The following is an 18,831-nucleotide window of genomic DNA, read 5'->3' on the forward strand; positions in this document are numbered from 1 at the left end:
CCCCCCAAAAGACATGGAATATTATTGTTTAATGAAAACTAATCTTGCTCTTCTTCTAGGTTTGAAATGAATAATATTATTTATTGAGATATTGTATTGTGTCTTCTATATACAATACACAATTCTTAAAGCAGTATCATGGGAACTGAGGAACAGCAGTGGAAATACAGGAGTAGGAACACAAGTGTTTCTGGAGTATAAGAACTCACAAAGTGAAAATCAGCAGGGGAGTCAATCAAGGTCTGGTCAACTTTCAGGCAAAACCCAATCTAAGAGAAAGAAAGAAAGAAAGAAAGAAAGAAAGAAAGAAAGAAAGAAAGAAAGAAAGAAAGAAAGAAAGAAAGAAAGAAAGAAAGAAAGAAAAGTTTTGATAGCAGGTCTGAGCAGGCTTGGGAATGCTGTTTATAAAAACACCTGAGTATCTCTCAGGTTTTCATGCAATCCTGAAAAAAAAGTTGTGTCCCCTTTAAGGACTCAGTTAAAGTTAATGTGACTTTTAAAGGAGCAACAGCTTTTTTTCAGGCTCATGTGTAAGCCTGAAAAAAAAAATTGATCTGCCTTAATGAATAAGGGAATCTCTTACATGAGATTCAAAGCACTTTTTCTGAATCGTATTTGAAACATTTACAGCCCTCCTTAATATCCCTTCCCGTTAAGACAGTCTTTGGCCAACCTGGCTCAGTAGAGTCACTGTAGAAGCTAAGAGCCAGTATTAATTGTGTGGGAATATGTCACTGTATTTTCCATCCTGATCTGTAGCACTAATGGCTATAGGTTTTCATGTAGGGCAGGAGGTTCTGTGTATCTTGATATAACCCAGCACTGCAAGACTCAATAGTAGTCTTTTTGAGTTATTCTTTCAATGCATGAAGCACAATTGTAGCATGTGTTGTCTCTGCTCTTGATCAACATGCATTAATGTGAAAATCAGAACAGATCTTTGTTCAAAGCCTATTCAGTTCTCTGCTGGATAAGCTTTGCATTGTTTCTCCAATCCTGCTACTCCACTTACATATTTTGAAAGAATATAAAATAAGTGATGAGTATTGGGATTGGTGCTTAGACTGCATGATGTGATTTTACGCTGTTAATATACTGTCCTTAAAAAGACTCTTAAATTCCACTAATAAGTGATTCAGCATTTGTACTGGTAAGGAAGACACCATGATAGAGATTTTTCACCCAACCACAAATAAACCATAATGTTCAAAGTTAATCTCTTCCAAGGAAAGGAATTGAAATTAGTTACTGGCATGCAATAATTCATTTTGCATTTTACCAACAATAATTAAATTGCCTGGAACTGTTGTCATTTAACAGCCGATTAATTGACTAATGTGCATTACTTGCATGCAGACTATAGGTAAAATCCTGGGATTAAGAAAAAAAGATAACTTTTAGCATATCCTAATCATCCTGCAAAATGGTAAATTTACCTTACACTGGAATATAATTTATGAAGGCATTAATGTCTTGTGTCTTGGCAAAGACATATGTAGTTCCATCAAAGACAGTCTTAAAGACATGATGGAGCTGCTACATTTTATTCACTAGTGATAGCAGTTAAATGGCTAATTAACCATAGACACTTTTTATGCTGTCAAATGACTATATAATTCTGCCTTGAATCCAATATTTATCTCTCCTGCCATTCATAGCAATAGTTTGCATCTTAGGTATCATCTCTGTAGCTGTCATGATTCAGGGTGCTTCAGAAATGACATATGGTGCATGCTGTTTGTTTGAAAATATTATGGACTACCCTTTACAGAAGCAAAATTCAACATCCTTGATAAACTGTTGAAAAGCTTATGTTGCTTGCTTCATAAGGGGCCTTCTGAAATCACTACTTCTTGATAAGATGGATGGTGAATATTATCTCCATGCAAAAAAGAGAAATGGTCCTGATTCATTTATGATTTTTGTTAAAAATAAGCATAGCTAGAACAAAGTGAAGATTTAAGGCACAACAGATTTCAAAGATTGGATTGAAAGTAAGAAGAGGGAGAAAGTGTAGGTGTACTGGGTTCTGCTGATGGATCAAGTACAAAAATTACCCACATTTGCAACAGTGAGAGGTCATTCAGGTAGTACAGGTAAAGAACTGATAGAAATTACCTATATAAATCATAACCATAAGGAGGTTGAACAAACAATAGTTATTCTTCCATTTTGCTGAATACGTGGAGGGAGTACAAACAATTTTCCTATCAGCCCAGTCACAACATTAATTCTGGGTTCACATTCCTTCCATATGTGGATATGACTTCTTCATGTATGTTGAAATTGCAGATACAATTTTCTGGGGGAAATTTGGAGATAAAATAAGCTATGTGTAGAAGTTCTCCTTCTGTCTATGGACAGGCAGAGGTGGTAAATGCAGAGCCAATTTGCTAGATTAATACATATGCCTGAGTTCTATGCTTATCTACTAGACTGGCTCAGTTGTAGGGCAGTGGAAAGCTCCATTCTTTTTTTTTCAATTTCCCAACGGAATTGATATTCCAAATCAGATTGGGAAGTTGAAACAAATTGTCAAATTGGATGCCTTACACCGAGACAGTAAATGAAAATGGCTTGTTTTCCAAACTGAACTAAATTGGAATTGGATCAGATTGATAATCCATATTGAATAGAGAATTCAAATCAAATCACAGTCACTCTGCTTAATCCTTTTGGCCAAGAATATATTCCAAAAGAACTTCAACATATTTAAAAATCGGCTTATGAATAATGTGCCATTAGATTGGAAATAAATTTCAATGAATTTACTTTAACTATGAAAACTAGTTAGCCTCCAGCCTTTTTGTTTAAAAATTCAGTTACATGTACAAATGTGCATAAAGCAGGGGATCCTTTTTAAAAAGAACTTAGGAAGCTGCCAATTATTTTCCTTCATTAACCCAAAGTAATTTTAAGTCAAGACAGTCTACTGGAAGATTATCATCATTCAAGTTAAATTGTAAGGTTAATCAAATACAAAGTTTTTTTAGATGTATTGAATAGATCTACGTCATTCTTTTTGGTGTTTCACTTTTCTATGTGCAGATAGGATTTTTTTAAAAAAAAAACCTGGATAGAAAAATCAATACTGGATTTAGACATAATAATGTAAACATGTAGAACATAGACTCAAGATCACTGTATTTTAACTGAATAAAATAAGTGGATTTTTCATGATAAGTATTTAACTTTCCCTTCCTAAACAGACAAAAAGGAAAACACCCTTTAAAAAAACCAAAACAAACAAAAAAACCCCAACAACTTTGCATTTAATCTTATTAATGGTACTTAGTAGCAATATAGGGAATCAATAATCTGACGTTTTCTCAGAGTTAGCAAAAGGAAGATTTTCATGGCAAATGTACAGTATGAATGCTTCCAGATGTGGCTTGCTTTTTATTGTCCAATTATCCTTCCTTTTTCATAGAATTCTTTTAAGTTCTGGATGATACTAATTTCCCTTTTCCATATTTTCTCACAACTTTTACTGCTTTTTCCCCATACCTGAAAAATAAATTGTAAAGACAAAAAAGCTCCACAAACCCTTTCCTTTGCAAGAACTTAAAAACAGCTGCATTAAATATGCTGAAGTCCTAAACTACATCATGATTCAGGGACCCAAAGACTGTAAAAAAATTAAGAAACAGAAGTGTCTTACATTATAATAGAAGTGGTAATGAAAACAAAAATCAGATCTGTAAATATACCCAGGCAAATGCTGTGAAAAAGAACTAAATAAAACATACATCTTGTAAAATATATGCATTAGCATTAAAGACTTTTTTGTTATATAACACAAGGGTATTTACAGAAATTGGAAGTAGCAGTATACCTTACAATGAAATATGAATACTTATATTATGTCCAAAACATATATCCTGCAATAATTGTATCATATTAAAGTATAATTTTAAATGTAAATACATTATAATTTCTTATTGGGCATTATGATTTCTTATTGATCTTTAATGTAAAGGAACACAAGAATGTTACACAGATCAGCAGTTACTTAATTGAAGCAGCAAAGATACATTATTGCTTTTCTTTTACATTACATAAAATCTAAAGGGGATTTTTTTTGTAACTTTGAAAGAGCAAAATCATGGATGATGTCAAATGATAAAGTATAAAAGCTACAATTTTTATGTATACATAGTGTTTAGTATAGGCAGCTTTTCTTGCAGCATATTTTGTGTTCATAGGACTTGATTGCTCATAGGTAAACACGCTGAGAGATTTGGGGGCTGCTCACATGTAAAATTTAAATTATACCCATTGCCGGGTTGGTGGTGGAGTCCCCATGGTTGATGTTGAATCCAGGGTGGCTTAGGAGTTCATGTCCTCCATGGCAACCATGGACCTATCCTAAATAATAGAAGGCCTGGTGCACATTAGATCTGGTTTTTGTCTTGGGGCAGATGCAGTGTGATCTGGTATTGGAGGAAATAACATCAGTCCATTACCATGGACAGATCACTCTTTGGTTGTCCTCCAACTCACTGGCATCGCCTACCTTCACAGGGAGAGAGGGCCTATTAGGTTGGCTCGCCCCAGATGGCTGGGTTCCAGAGGGAGCTTGGGGTTTTTCCTGAGGACCTATCAGGCAGTTTGGCTGCAGCATGTGACTGAGTTCCTGGACTGGATTGCTCCTATGTGGCCTCCCTCTGTGTGTTGATCCTTCGGTTCTCCGTAAAGCTCCAGGAGATAAAACCCCAGAAGTCACACCTAGAGTGCTGTTGGAGAAAGACAAAGGGCAAATCCGACTAAACATGAATAAGAACCCATATTTGGACCTACATCATAGTGATAAAGGCAGTGAAATGTTGCTATTTCTCCACCCTTATTGTGTCTGCTGATAGCCACCCAGCAGCCCTGTTTAGGGTGACCCTATGGGGGGCAGGCTGGGCCACAGGTTCATCTCCAGGGTGTGGTGAGGAATATTCATGCTGCCTGGCAAACAAAGTTGTTCGGATTCACTTGGAGTTGGACTCCGACTAGGCAAGGTCTAGTGAGTTACCAGGGACAAGTTTTGTGAAGTTATCTGGACTGAATTTGATGTCTGTTATGCCTGAGGACCACAAGATCCTTCTGTCTATTAGTCCAGCCACTTGTTTGTTAGATCCTGGCCTCTCCTGGGTTATTAAAGCAGCCTGGGAAGTGACCACAGGGTAGTTTCATGTGGTGGTTCCAGCCTCTTTGAGAGAGGGGTGTTCCACCAGCCTTGAAGGAGGTGGTGGTATGCCCCTTCCTTAAGAGGTCTTCACTGGACCCTTCCCTGTTGGATAATTATCAGCCAGTTTCCAATGTTCCCTTCTTGGGAAGGGGAAGATTGTGGAAATGGTGGTTGAACAACAACTACAGAGGATCTTGGAAGAATCGGATTATATGGATCCATTTCAGTCTGGCTTCAGGCCAGGGTACAGGACAGAGACAGCGTTGGTCGCGCTTGCTGATGACCTTTGGCAGAGCTGGAATGGGAGTGGTGTATCCAGCCTAGTGCTTCTTGATCTCGCAACAGCTTTTGATACTGTCAACCATAGTATTCTTCTGGGCCAGTTGCAGGGGTTAGGAGTGGGAGGCACTGTGCTCCAGTGGCTCACCTCCTTCCTCAGTGGTCAGTTCCAGTTGGCGTTGATGGGGGAGACAATGCGTCCACAGCCCCTCACATGTGGGGTGCCTCAGGGCTTAATGCTCTCTCTTCTTCTGTTCAACATACATGAAACCATTCAGTGAGGTCATCTGCTGGGTCAGGGTGCAGTATCATCAGTATGCTGATGAATCCCAGCTCTACATCTCAACCCTGAATGGCACAGGTGAAACTGTCGATGTATTGACCCAGTGTCTGGAGGCCATATGAGTCTGGATGGGGACTTCAACTCAATCCTAACAAGACTGAGTGGCTGTGGCTGTGGCTGTTTCGACCCCCAGGGTTGGGGAATGTTATTACCATTGGTCTTAGATTCAAGACTGCTATGCAACTTGGGGGTTCTTCTGGACTCACAGCTACTGCTCGAACAGCAGGTAGCAGCTGTGGCCAGGAGGGCCTTTGCACAGGTTCATTTTGTGCACCAGTTGCTCCCTTTCTTCAATCAGGAGGCCTTTCAGACAGTTACTCATTCCCTGGTCACCTCACAATTGGATTATTGCAATGCACTGTAAGGGGGCTGCCTTTGAAGACCTCCCGAAGGCTACAGCTGGTTCAGAATGCAAAGGCATGAGCAGTAAATGCAGGGGGAGCCTCTCAGTGTGCCCATGTGTCACCATTGCTACATGAGCTGCATTGGCTGCCAATTCAAACAGTAGGTAGCAGTCATGCCTAGGAGGGCCTTTGTACAGCTTTGTGTTATGTGCCAATTGTGCCCCTTCCTGGATCAGGAAGCTCTGCTCACAGTCACTTATGGCCTAGTCACCTCCAGATTGGACTACTGTAATATGCTTTACATGGGGCTGCCCTTGAAGAGTATCCGAAGAGTATTCAACTGGTGCAAAATGTGGCAGTGCAGTTATGTGTGCTCCCAGAACGGCACATATTACACCTCTGCTTTGTGAGCTGTGTTGGCTGCCTGTTTGTTTCTGGGCCCAATTCAAGGTGCTGGTTTTGATCTTTAAAGCCCTTCATGGCATGGGGCCAGGTTACCTGATGGACCTCCTGTCCCCAGTAACATCAGCCTGTCCCATTAGATCTGGCAGTGAAGGTATGCTACGCATTCCATTGGCCAGGGACTTGTGTTTTGTGGGTCCCAGGAGGCGGGCCTTCTCTGCCGTGGCTCCCTCCTTGTGGAACATTCTCCCTCCTGAAATGAGGCTCGCCCCTTCCCTGCTATAGTTTAGGAAGTCCCTCACGACCTGGTTATGTCATCAGGCCTGGGGGTCTTTCGGAATCGGAACATACTTAGATGGCTCCGTTGTAACTGGTATTCTGCTCTCTCCATGAGGTTTGTATATTTTAAAATTTTTGATAATGTTTTTATTTTAATAATCACTTTTTATCTTTTTATAGTGATTGTTTTTTTAATCTATTATCTATTGTTTTATTTCATTGTTGTATGCTGCCCAGAGTCACTGTGTGTGAGATGGACAACTATATAAATGTGACAAATAAATACATAAATAAATTCAAGGTGCTGGTTATTACCTATAAAGCCCTGTATGGTATAGGGCCTGGATATATGAGAGGCCACCTGTCTCCAATCGTTTCTGCCTGCTGAATACGTTCTGGCAGAATGTGTGGTCCAGGTCCCCTCCATTAAACACTGTCATCTTGTGGGAGCAAGGAAGTGAGCCTTCTCCATTGTGGCTCCCACCCTGTGGAACAGCATCCCCCTAGAGATAAGGACGGAAAGCTCTGAAAACCTGGCTTTGGTCCCAGGCCTGGGGTTTATGTTTATTATTTGAATAAGGCCTCTGTTTTGTTTTGTTGATTTTGTTGTTTATTAGATAATTTCAGCCTGGGCTGTCTATCTGATTTAATATTTTTAACTGTTTTTATGTTTTTGTATGCTGCCCAGAGTCCATTGTAGTTGGGTGGCCAATAAATTTATAATAGCAACAATAATAATAACAACATCTACTATCACAACTTTGGAACAATCCCAGTTTAACTTTTTTTTTAACCTGAGTAGAAAAGAGTTAATGCTTTAGATCAGTTTGTGTTAATGATTCCTTTAAAACATATGACCTACTGTGATTTGGATTGCCTAAAACTGCAGAATGGCAATATATTCAATTAAAGCATCACCTGAGACCTCAAAATGGACCTGATGCATTAGCAGTTTCTGAAATTCCTAAATTACTTGTATTGGAAATGTTTTGAAAGAATCTAAACCTACAGTTTATTTCTATAGAAAGCTGAAGAGTATTATTAAGTTGGATACTGGACATTTGTAAGAACTTTGGAATGCAGAGTTAGAAGATCCTATTATAACAATTCAGTGATCTTGTATTTTAAAGAAAATGATATTATTATTATTATTATTATTATTATTATTATTATTATTATTATTGAATTTATATGCCACCTGACTCCCAATGATTCATGGAGTTGCAGTTTACAAATTATTTAAAACATGAAAAACAAGACAAGAAAAATGACAAGAAGCAAAAAGAAGGATACAGATGGCAGGATAACAAACTGGGTGGAAACAAAAGAAAATAACCTAGGTTAAAAGGAGACTTCAGTTATCCTCATCAAAGGCCTGGACGAAGAGCCAGGTCTTCAGGTCCCTTTGAAGCCCCAGCAGAGTGGGGGATGTTTTGGTCTTGTGGGGAATCTCATTCCAGAAGACAGGTGCTGCAACAGAGGAGGCTCACTTCCAGGGTCCTTACAGATGACACTGCTTAATTGAAGGGATCCAGAGCACCCCAACCCTGCCAGATCAAATTGCTGACCAGATGTTATGGGAAACAGGCGGACTCTCAAGTTACCAGGCCCTATGCCATGTAGGGCTTTATAGGTAACAACCAGTGCCTTGAATCAGTGCAGCTTGTGAAACAGAGGTGTTACATGAGCTTACTGAGGCATGCCCACACAGCTGTATTCTGGACCAGTTGAATCTTCCAGGTGGTTTTCAAGGGCAGCCCCATGTACAGCACATTGCAGTAGCCAAGCCATAAGGTGACCAGGGCACGACTGACTCTCTGAAGGGCCCCCTGAGCTAGGAAAACGCTCAAATGGCACAACAGATGAAGCTGTGCAAAGGCCTTCCTGAAAATATAAAAATACACAGTAATATTTTCTAAATCAAATTTTCTATGTAGAAAGAGATGTTACAATTTGATTAATGCACAGCTTGATTAAGAAGGAGCTTTTGATTTAATCTACTGCACACTGGGTATGTATTTTCTACTTAATTTTGATAAATAAAAAATTAAGTAAGGAAAGAAGCCAAACAACTTGTAATTCAGAGATTGCCTTGTATTAAATGTGAAAATTCAAGCACTGTTTGGATGCATTTACTCATTGTTAATACGCATTCATCCACGGCAACTTTTCAAAGTTCCTAATGTCCTTCTGTATTTTCCAGATAAATGTCTAGGTATGGGCCACTTAAAAAAAGTATGCTAATTTGCTGTCCTGACATTCAACAGCTTTCGTACTCGTAAATTTAATAGCATTAAGCACCTGCTGGCTTGAGTAGCAAAGCTTGCCAAAAAGGAAAGCAGGAACATGAAGATACACTCCTAATGTGTTCCTTTCTTTACTGTCAGAATTAAGGCTGGGAGTTGATTCGCAGCACAGCAGTAACACCCCATGCAGAGCAAGTTTCTCTGTCTTTGTGTGTTAAACCTTAGAATACTACATGGAGCAATCCTTGCCTGCCAAGAAGTAAGGCCATGGGGATGGAGGTATTCTCCTGCTGTTATTGAAACTCAAGGAGCCTTCAACTCATTAGCTAAAATTTCAGAAAGTGCTGGAAGGCAGTACAATCTAATTGAGGGCAGATCTTCGTGTGGTGTAAATCTCCTTAAATGCTAGAAAACCAATGGGACTTTTCCTGGCTCAGTGTTTGCTTGAGAGGATTTGGCCCAGCATGTTAGAAAGAGATTAGAGGTTCTCAACTTTTATGTAAGGGCAGCATTTGGCGATCTTCAAAAGGGTATATTTAAAAACTCTATGAAGTTAACTATTCAGAGCACTGGCTATAAGGCAATTTTTGAAAAAGTGCTTAAGCAATGAAATGTAGGCATTCATTTTCCATATCATTGCAACTGCATACAGTTATTGGGAATTAAAATAGAAAAAGCAATAACCAATTCCCCTCCATTCTTTAACATTGGTAAAACCCAAACCTTCAGAAGTTTACTTCCAAGTAAACACAGATTTTCTCTAATAGGATTTTTATTTTTATTCATCATTTAGGTGGATTCTCATTTCTGATGTTTATTGGACAGCTGGATTATTTAACTTTTCTTGTGGTTCAAACATGCAAAACATAAGGTTTTCTTCATCAGAACTGGATATTAGCCACTGTATCCAAGAGTCTTTTTCATTAGTATAACCAGCTTTAACTTATCTAAAAGCTTGGCTATTATGTCATCTGATGCTAACGGTATGGACCAAGAAATGAGTCCCACCGGATTTGAAAAAATAAAGCATTTCAACACTAAACAATAATAAACAAGTTCACTTCAACATTTTAAATATTAAAACATCTCTCATTTCATCACAACAAATTAACAATTGTATATTGCAAAAGTATATAATTGTGGCATTTGTGTAATATCATTGCACACATGTTGTCATTTTGGCATCATTGTGGCTTATCATAGAAACTGCTGTTTCGCACTATTTGGTTGGAGCCTTACCTTACATGAGAGATATAAAAAATAATTATTATATAACACATATCTGGTACAAACCCCAATGATGAAATGTACATTGCAGCATTATATAAATCCTGGCCTTTTGTACTTACATGACAATGTCAGATGTAAGTGCATAAGTCACGTGATTTGTACTGTGACATCACAACCCTCATTTTGACCCTCCTCCCCACCCCCCAGGAAACATATTTAACAATGGAAAGATAAATATATAGCTGATTTGCAACAATGGATGATTGATATATAATATTTGTTAATGTTTGAATTAATCTGTTTTTCACAGAAGATAAGGAAGAGGACTTTTTAGCAGTGTACTGGATGCTATAATTTTCTAAGTCATTTCTTTTTTGAATTTTAATATTATATCACATTATCAACACAGTTATATGTATGCATTTGTTTCTGCTAATTAGTTTAGAAAGGTAGTAGTAGTGGTAATCATAATATCAGTGTGCATCTCATATTTCTGTCCAAAGGGCAAGAATATATAACTTCCTGTATTCTTTATACATTCAGTCTCTTCTTATTTGTGAGAATTGCTTTCTTTATCTGAATGCAAAGTAAAACTATTTGATTTCAACAATGGTCAAAAGATTACAAATAGGACTGATTTTACAATTAAAAAAAAAAGTAGTTTCCCATCTTTCACTTTCCTTAAGACTGAACTACATTAACCCTTCAGCTGCAGTGCAGCTGAACAGCTAGTTTTCTATGATGTTGTAAATGCATTATTCCTGAAGATTCACTTCAGCCAAGATTTTTGTAAAACAGAATGATATTTCTTGAACTCAAATGTAGTAAGGCTAAGACATATAGGTATGAATTCTGTCATAACTTTGTTGAATAAATGTGCCCATCTCTAGTGTCTGAATTTCCTTTCCTTTCAAAAGCATTAGATGGCATAGAAATATATTGAAGAAATGGTAACACAAAAAATATATACCAAGTAGCTTGGATCATATAAGTAATATTTAAGAAGCAGGAGTTTTGCAATAGGCTGGCATCTCACTGCTTATCTTGAATCAGAACTGGATGAATCCATTGAATTCTAGCCTACATGAATTTGTCATGCATTCACTCATAAGTTGGTTTATTTTATTTATAAAATTTATATCACATGCTTTTGTTGTTGTTAACAACTTGAAAGTGGGGATCCAGCTCTTTAACTAGCTGTGAATTTTTAGAAAGCCACACACAAAAAATAATTATTTAAATATAAATGTCTAAACTTATTTTCTCTTAAAACAGATTAAAATGTGCTTTGATTTATCTTTTGAAATAAGAACTGAATTCAAACTTTTGGGAAAAATAAAGTGAGTAGATAACTTCAGAGCCAATCATGTCAGATCATATCAGAGTTCATAGAGATCATATCCTTCAGGCAAAACCATTTAAAGTACAGTTTTGTGAAGTTCTGTAGCTCAAGGAAATAACCGCTATTTAGAGATACCTGAATGGTTTACTGATTCAACTTTAGCATTTGCCAACCTTACCAATTCTATCCTCAAGCTTTTTTCAATTGGAATGTACAGTACAGGTACACAAAATTTTCATTAATTTAGATATTTGAGCAAAACTGTGGTAGTTACTTCAACCCTAGGTATGGGAGACATTCATCTTGGGCCTTCTCACAGGACGTTATTTTCTTTTCTGTATGCCAGTTCACCTGGTGCTCTCTTACTTACCCAAAATGTATATGACATTGGTGTGCCAATAATGGCATGTACATTATGTTCTGGTTTAAGAATAACATTCCTGAAGAGGATGTCCCTGGGCTTTTCCATCCCGATCAACTCCTGTGTGCAAACTGGCTGGAAATGAAGCCTGCTTAAAATATCCTTTCCCAGATTTCAAGCCTTTCCTTGCTTTGGACATGGTGATGGCCTGATCTTCTATCCAAACCTCATTTACTGTGATCCATGACTGGGTGGAAGAACCCCCTTCTTTTTTCTCTCTTCCTGGACTGGTAAAAAAAAAAAGGTAAAAAAGGTAAAAAAGACCACACTACTCTTTTACAATTTTCCCTGTCACTTGGGCTAGAAAGGGAAAGACAAGTGGATGTATGAATAAACCAGTTTCCACTCTGTGTCTTTTTTACATGTGCCTTTAAGCCAGAATCTGAAAATGTATTTTCTCTCAAAATATTTTTTAAAATCTAATTTAATAAGCACTATTAAGCTGATTCTTATATCAGGACATTTGGAAAGGACAAAAATTCAGTGGATAGATCCACCAGGTAGGAATGAGGAAGTTCTTCTTCAAAAAGAGGGGGAGAGTGAAAGAGAAAAGATAACCACACTGGGAGAGAGAGTGTCTGAGAACAGTGGTGCTACTAGGAAAAGAAAACAGGATCCAAGTCCAGTGATCCCTGAATGATTTCTGTATTTCTGTTGATTGTGACAGCCAGTATTAACAATGGAACATTAGCACATCCATGCTGTGGAACATGGATATGTAATCAGAAACTCTGAGGTTTGGATAGGACCCTAAAAGCCCCTCCAGTAGTTGCCTTCAAACTCATTTGAGCAGGGACAGCAGGGGGAAACAAGTAAAATATTGAGAGTAATCATATGAACAGTGTTTAATTAATTTGCTTTGATTTAAATTAAATCAATTTTAGCTTTGTCCTATTCTCACATAATTTTTTAGAGTGTGTCCCCTTCCCCTGACATGCCACTCAAAAACCAACGGCAGTACTCAGCCTGAGAAAGCAACTACTTATACAACAGTAACTTTGGGCGCTGCAGTGTCAGATGAGAGCGCTTAGCTATTTCCACATTTTTCCTTTTTGTGGCATCATAATTTACCCATCCATAAATTGTTATATGTCTGTTTGGTAGCATATTTTGCTAAGTGAGACAGAATTTTATTCTTATATCAGGACATTTGGAAAGGTCAAAAATTCAGTGGATAGATCCATTAGGCAGGAATGAGGAAGTTCTTCAAAAGAGGGGGAGAGTGAAAGAGAGACAGAATAAAAATGATAAATTATAAAATTAATGCATAGGAGTTATCCCATTGAAAATGGTATCTCAAGATATTATAAAAGTATCTTGGATATCAACCCAACTTTCCCAACTCATTGTGGTTAATCCTAGAGTTCAGGCATGAAGTCACACTAACATTTCTTAAGAAACTTGTACAAAGTTTGCTCTCCTGAAGGAAGTAGGAATGAATAGTTAGTGGATCATTGGATTTTTAACAAACTTTGATCTTGCAGTCAATTGCCTAATGGTATCTGGACATGAAAATAAGACTGACAAGGAGAAGAGTGTAATTTTATTTCATCATCTTTCTCTACAATAAGGAAAAACATTAATGGGAACTAGATGAACAAACAGGACTTATACATAATATAATTTCAATCAGGTTACATGGAACTAGACTGCAATTTGGCAACTAATCCACTTTCTTTATATAACTTCTCCACAAGCATATTGAAATTAAAAAATTATTTATCTACCTACCTACCTACTTACCTGTGTAAGTCACCAAAGTTACTTGAGGTGGCTAATGCATTAGGGTTAAAAGCAGCAAGTAAAAATAAGGAAAGAAAAACCAATGAACAAATTGCATACAAAATGGAGAAGGATAGCACAAACACTTTTTCAACAGTTAAAATATACAACTGGGGAGTGGATCACTACAGTGCTACAAACTTGGTGATATTCACACAAACATTTTTAAAAAGTAACACTTTCTGGAGATTTTGAGGAAAAATGCTAATTTAATGATGAATCCACTGGAGTCCATAAAAGTTTTATGACTGATTTCCCTACTTAATATTATAAGATGTGTTGGCCTACTGCTATTCTGTGTCTTTTTTACTCTATGGTCTAATTTAACATAATAGCATATCCTCCTATCTGTAATCTCAGTCACTGGTAGTGTAAGTTCAGGGTGGGACCAAGGAAGATGTGATGAGGCCACATCACTCTAGAGTTGATGAAGACAAAAATAAACAGTGCAGCAGCATGTTGATTTTTTTTTTCTTCTGGCATCTATTTCTGCTCTCAATTTCAAATAAATATGCAGAAGATAGTTGCTTCAGTCCAAACCTCCCCCCTCCCCCCCACCAGATATACAGAATAAATTTCTATTGCTTTTTGTTCCCTGAAGGAAGCTGTCTGAGATCTAAGTGCATTCACTACAGATTGGACTTTGGCTAACACTTAGCACCTAGCCTACTAAATACTTTTATGGTATTGAAGAGTGGTATCTTTCATTACATTGTACTTGAAGCTACTGTAATTGATACTAATTTGAATGTTATACATTGATGATACATGTAAAATGTGAATGAACTGTCATGTCTAGCTTCACTGTTATTTGCTGCTCTTCCCTTTTTATTTAAGGTGCAGAGATGATGGCCTACACACCTAAGAACCATTTATGGTAGTAGTAGGCATCCAGGTGGTCAAGAGCAAAGGTTTATGAGGATTTTAGTTCAAAATATCTGGAGGGCACTTTGTTGTCTACTTTTAGTTTCTGATAATGGATTAGCATGTAATCTATTCCCCATGATATAAGGTTTTGAATGGTGCACAACAGGAGGGCATATTTCTGGTTTCCCTGATGTGTTATTTACCTCTGAGCTTTTAAGACCACCACATCCATTTACTAAATGATCAGTTTTCTTATTGGCCCTAAATTGTGCCTAATTAAAAATCTGACCCCTACAAACTAGTCCTCTTCATAAGGAGACAGAATGTAAACAGGAAAAATCAGCTAATTGCTGCAAAAACTGCATTTGTGGCACTGTAATTGGACCTCAGTGAAACAAATGAACCCACTGGGGATTCCCTAATGAATGTTTAACTGCAAACAGTAGTCGGGCACTTAAGCAGCTCGGCTGATGGTCCCTAATGAAATCAAATAAAATCAAATAAAAGAATCTGGCATTTTTACTAACCAGATTTCTTGGCACAGCAACATGAAAAGTAATACATTAAGCATAAATATGGATGGTTATGGGTAGGTGGGGAAAGCTGATACGTGCACATTTAACCCACAATTTAAAACAGCCATAGCTTTCAGTGATACCCATGGACTTTAGAGAACTTGAAGTATTTATGGCTCACATATTGGTTTCAAGAAAAGAACTTAAATACTTTGTTAAACATGCACATTTCTTTGTAAATTTTTCTATAAATTTGGCCACTTATATAAACAAGATCCACAAAAATGGGCAACATACACTATAGGGAACACCTTATATTTACATTCATATGCTAGTTATATTTATATTTCCTGTGATATGAACCGCATAGTTCATGTGATGGTTAACTGTGGTACAAGCTATGACCCAAGCCCAATGGCTGGAAGTATGGTCATTCTCCAGCAAGGAAGGAGAGACTGTGAATTAGAAGTAGAGTACATGGTCTGAATACAAAATTAAAGATTCAGTCTCTGGCATCTCCAGCTGCAGGGGGAAACTATTGCTCACCAGATATTGATGGACCGTAACTCCCATCGGCACTAACCAGCATAGCCCATAGTCAGTGATCCATCAACATCTGGATGACAGAGGTTCTGTACCTACCCAATGTTTAAAAAAACAGATGATGACAAAAACCTTTGGAGAGATTTTCTAATTACAGCAGACAGTGATTGACCAGGTAGAAGCAGTGCAAAGCAAACTTCTACACATCTACTGACAACCAGTGTTCTCCTCACCAGCCCTTCATAATCAGACTTGTGCAAATGTCCTCACTTTCTGGCTGACAAGGATCTTCCTGAAGGAGAACATAAATGGCCATTCTCCTGGGGAATAGCAAAGACATACCTTGGATCAATGAGAAGGGATTGGGTAATGGTGCCAAGTTGCCAAGGTGTATTGAATTCTGGAGAGAAAGGGTAAATTCTAGGAACTGTCATGAGGGGCCAGAAGAAACTCCATGAACATTGGAATGGTAACTGAGCCTATTAACTGTTGAAATTAATAAAAGACCTATGGAAGCTTCGCCTATGGAGAGACAAGCAACTTCAATCTTGCATTTGGAAAAGGCCTAGGTCCACTTATATTTAGGGAACTCTATTAGATCATGTGTATGAGAACTGAAATATTATATGATTTCCACTTGGGTGCCATGATGTGTCATGTTCAAGATGGAGCTAGCAGCCATTTGATTTCTTTATGTGTGCAGTCACTTTTCTCATGTTGCACATATTCTTTTTCACAGACAGGAAAACATACAAATAAACCCTTTCTTTTTGGTATGGGGAATAGCTGGAATAACTCAGCATTGGGATAGTCTGTTTTCATAGGTTCCTTATGTTAAGCGCAGGGTGTATAGTATCACAGAGTTGGAGAAAGGCTTTGAGTCCATCTGATATAATCTCCAAATTAATGGAGGAAATTTGGTCAGTGTACAAATATTACATTTGTAGCACAGAGTAAGTCATAAAAGCCAAACAAGTGTAAACTTAATTTTAATCACCCTAATTTGTGCTTTAAGGCAGTAGATATTACTTTTGACTCTTCTTGTATTAATTCATTAAAAGTAGCCAGTTTGGAAGTGGAAGTGACAGCTACAGATGCTGCCTTTCTAGGAAAACATCATGTTCACCTTAAATCAGTAAAAAAAAAAAAAAAAAAACAATTAACAGAGTTTGTGTAGCAATGCTTTTTTTTAATTACTGGTATACTGAATTAATTACATAATTTGGCTGGTCAATAAGTCATATTTCAAACCTAAGCTAATATGTAAATTGATATGAATATTAAAATATTTGTGAAGAGTGTGCAATAAACTAGTTGTTAATTAATTTTTAGCAGTTAATTCATAGATGTTAGAACTTCACATATAAATTATATAGCGATGACACTTCACACATGCCACTGGCTGTTATATTTTACAATGTATAGCAATGACTGTTTAGCTGAAATTATTTGTGAGACAATCCATAATAGTACATTAGTAAATATTCTGTAACTCTTCACAATTAGAATTAATAATGAAACCTCTGATAGAAGTGAACTGAGATCTGGTGTTATTTTTGTGAGAATTACTGCTTTCACAGCTTAGGGAAGTGAGAATTAGAGACTTCAATTTAATTTTAAATTCCTTATGTGCTATAAATAAATGCAGTCATTATCACTCATAGTATTCATTGGTGTCCATTATCTAATGTGTGTATGTGTATAATATAGAAAGTTCCAGTTTATATTATTTATATATCAGTAAATGAGCTTAACATCTAATACATGTCTTTATAATACTTCTAGACATTTTACAAAGTGTCTGTACATTATTGATCCAGGAATATATGTTCAGTAATAAAAAATGACCCCTCCCTCCCTCCCTCCCTCCCTCCCTCCCTCCAGTTTGACCTTCAGTTGTTTTGGATTTCAGTTTCCATCAGCCATAGCCAACATGGCAATAGCAAAATATTGTGGTAGCTGTAGGACACCATATTTACCCTTGCTTTTAGGAATGACTTAGTGGCAGAGTCCATGGATACACAAAGAAGATGTAGAATGTAGTCCTTGTTTTTTCCAGCAAACAAAGGTAAGAGAGATAAACTAATTGGGACACTATTTTATTTTAGTTAAGGCGTTTGCATACTTCCTTTGGAAGTAGTTTGCAAAATAATACCCATAAGATAATGTATTCTAAATTAGACAAACAATAATAGAAACAAAGGTATGAGGAACCATGATAGCAGTGAAACAGCTAGGGAAGAAAGCAGGGTTTTCCTTCAAAGTCCGAGAGAATTGGTTTTAAAAGACTTGATCTTGTGGGCATCTACAAGGAGGAGAGAAAGATGATGTTACTGTATGATGCAAATGATACAATTCAGCTGAGGCACCCCAAGGCTGATTTTAGGTGCTCTACTCTGAAAGTGTGGCCTTTTCCTCTTATCCTGTCTTCAGAGACTGTACATATACAGACAATGTAGGGTACATTGATGTGCATGGGGAAGGCAGCCTAAAATGATGTGTTTTGTGTTGGCAAACTTATGGCTTCAATCAGTTCTGCTATTTTCTTGTGGGACTGCCCAGTTCCATCTGGTCCCTCATCTCTTATCCTGCCCCTCAGTCCTCTTCTGGCTGTGAAGGAGACCGGAACCCTGGCTTTTGCAGCCATCCTTCCCACTTTTTGGTTCTGTTGTCTGGTTGTAATGTATGTGGGAAAGATCCTGGGAGACTTGGCTAAGAGACGCTGTCAAGGGAACAGTCGTATAAGACTGCATAGCCCGCAACTGGATAGTGGGTGGGGCAAGAGACTCAGAAGAGACCCTCCCTCATTTTTCAGGCTGTAAAGGAGACAGGAAGGGGAGCACTGTACTTTCAGACTTGCAAGATTCTGTCAATGTAGCTTTACAATAAAGTACAATTAGCTCATCTGGTTGTGATTCCTATTAGTTTACTCTGGGAGGCCGACACTGATTGACTGGTTGATCTAAAGTAGATGTTCTAAATCTTTCTGTGCCAAGGACTCCTTTGAGAGTCTCGTGAAATGTCTGGGCCCCTTCACAGAAAAATGTATTTAAATGCATAAA

The sequence above is a fragment of the Python bivittatus genome, unplaced genomic scaffold, assembly GCF_059951505.1.
Source record: "Python bivittatus isolate LINGU-HERP-01145 unplaced genomic scaffold, Pbiv_v1 ctg000840_np1212, whole genome shotgun sequence".
In the NCBI taxonomy this organism is placed as follows: Eukaryota; Metazoa; Chordata; class Lepidosauria; order Squamata; family Pythonidae; genus Python; species Python bivittatus.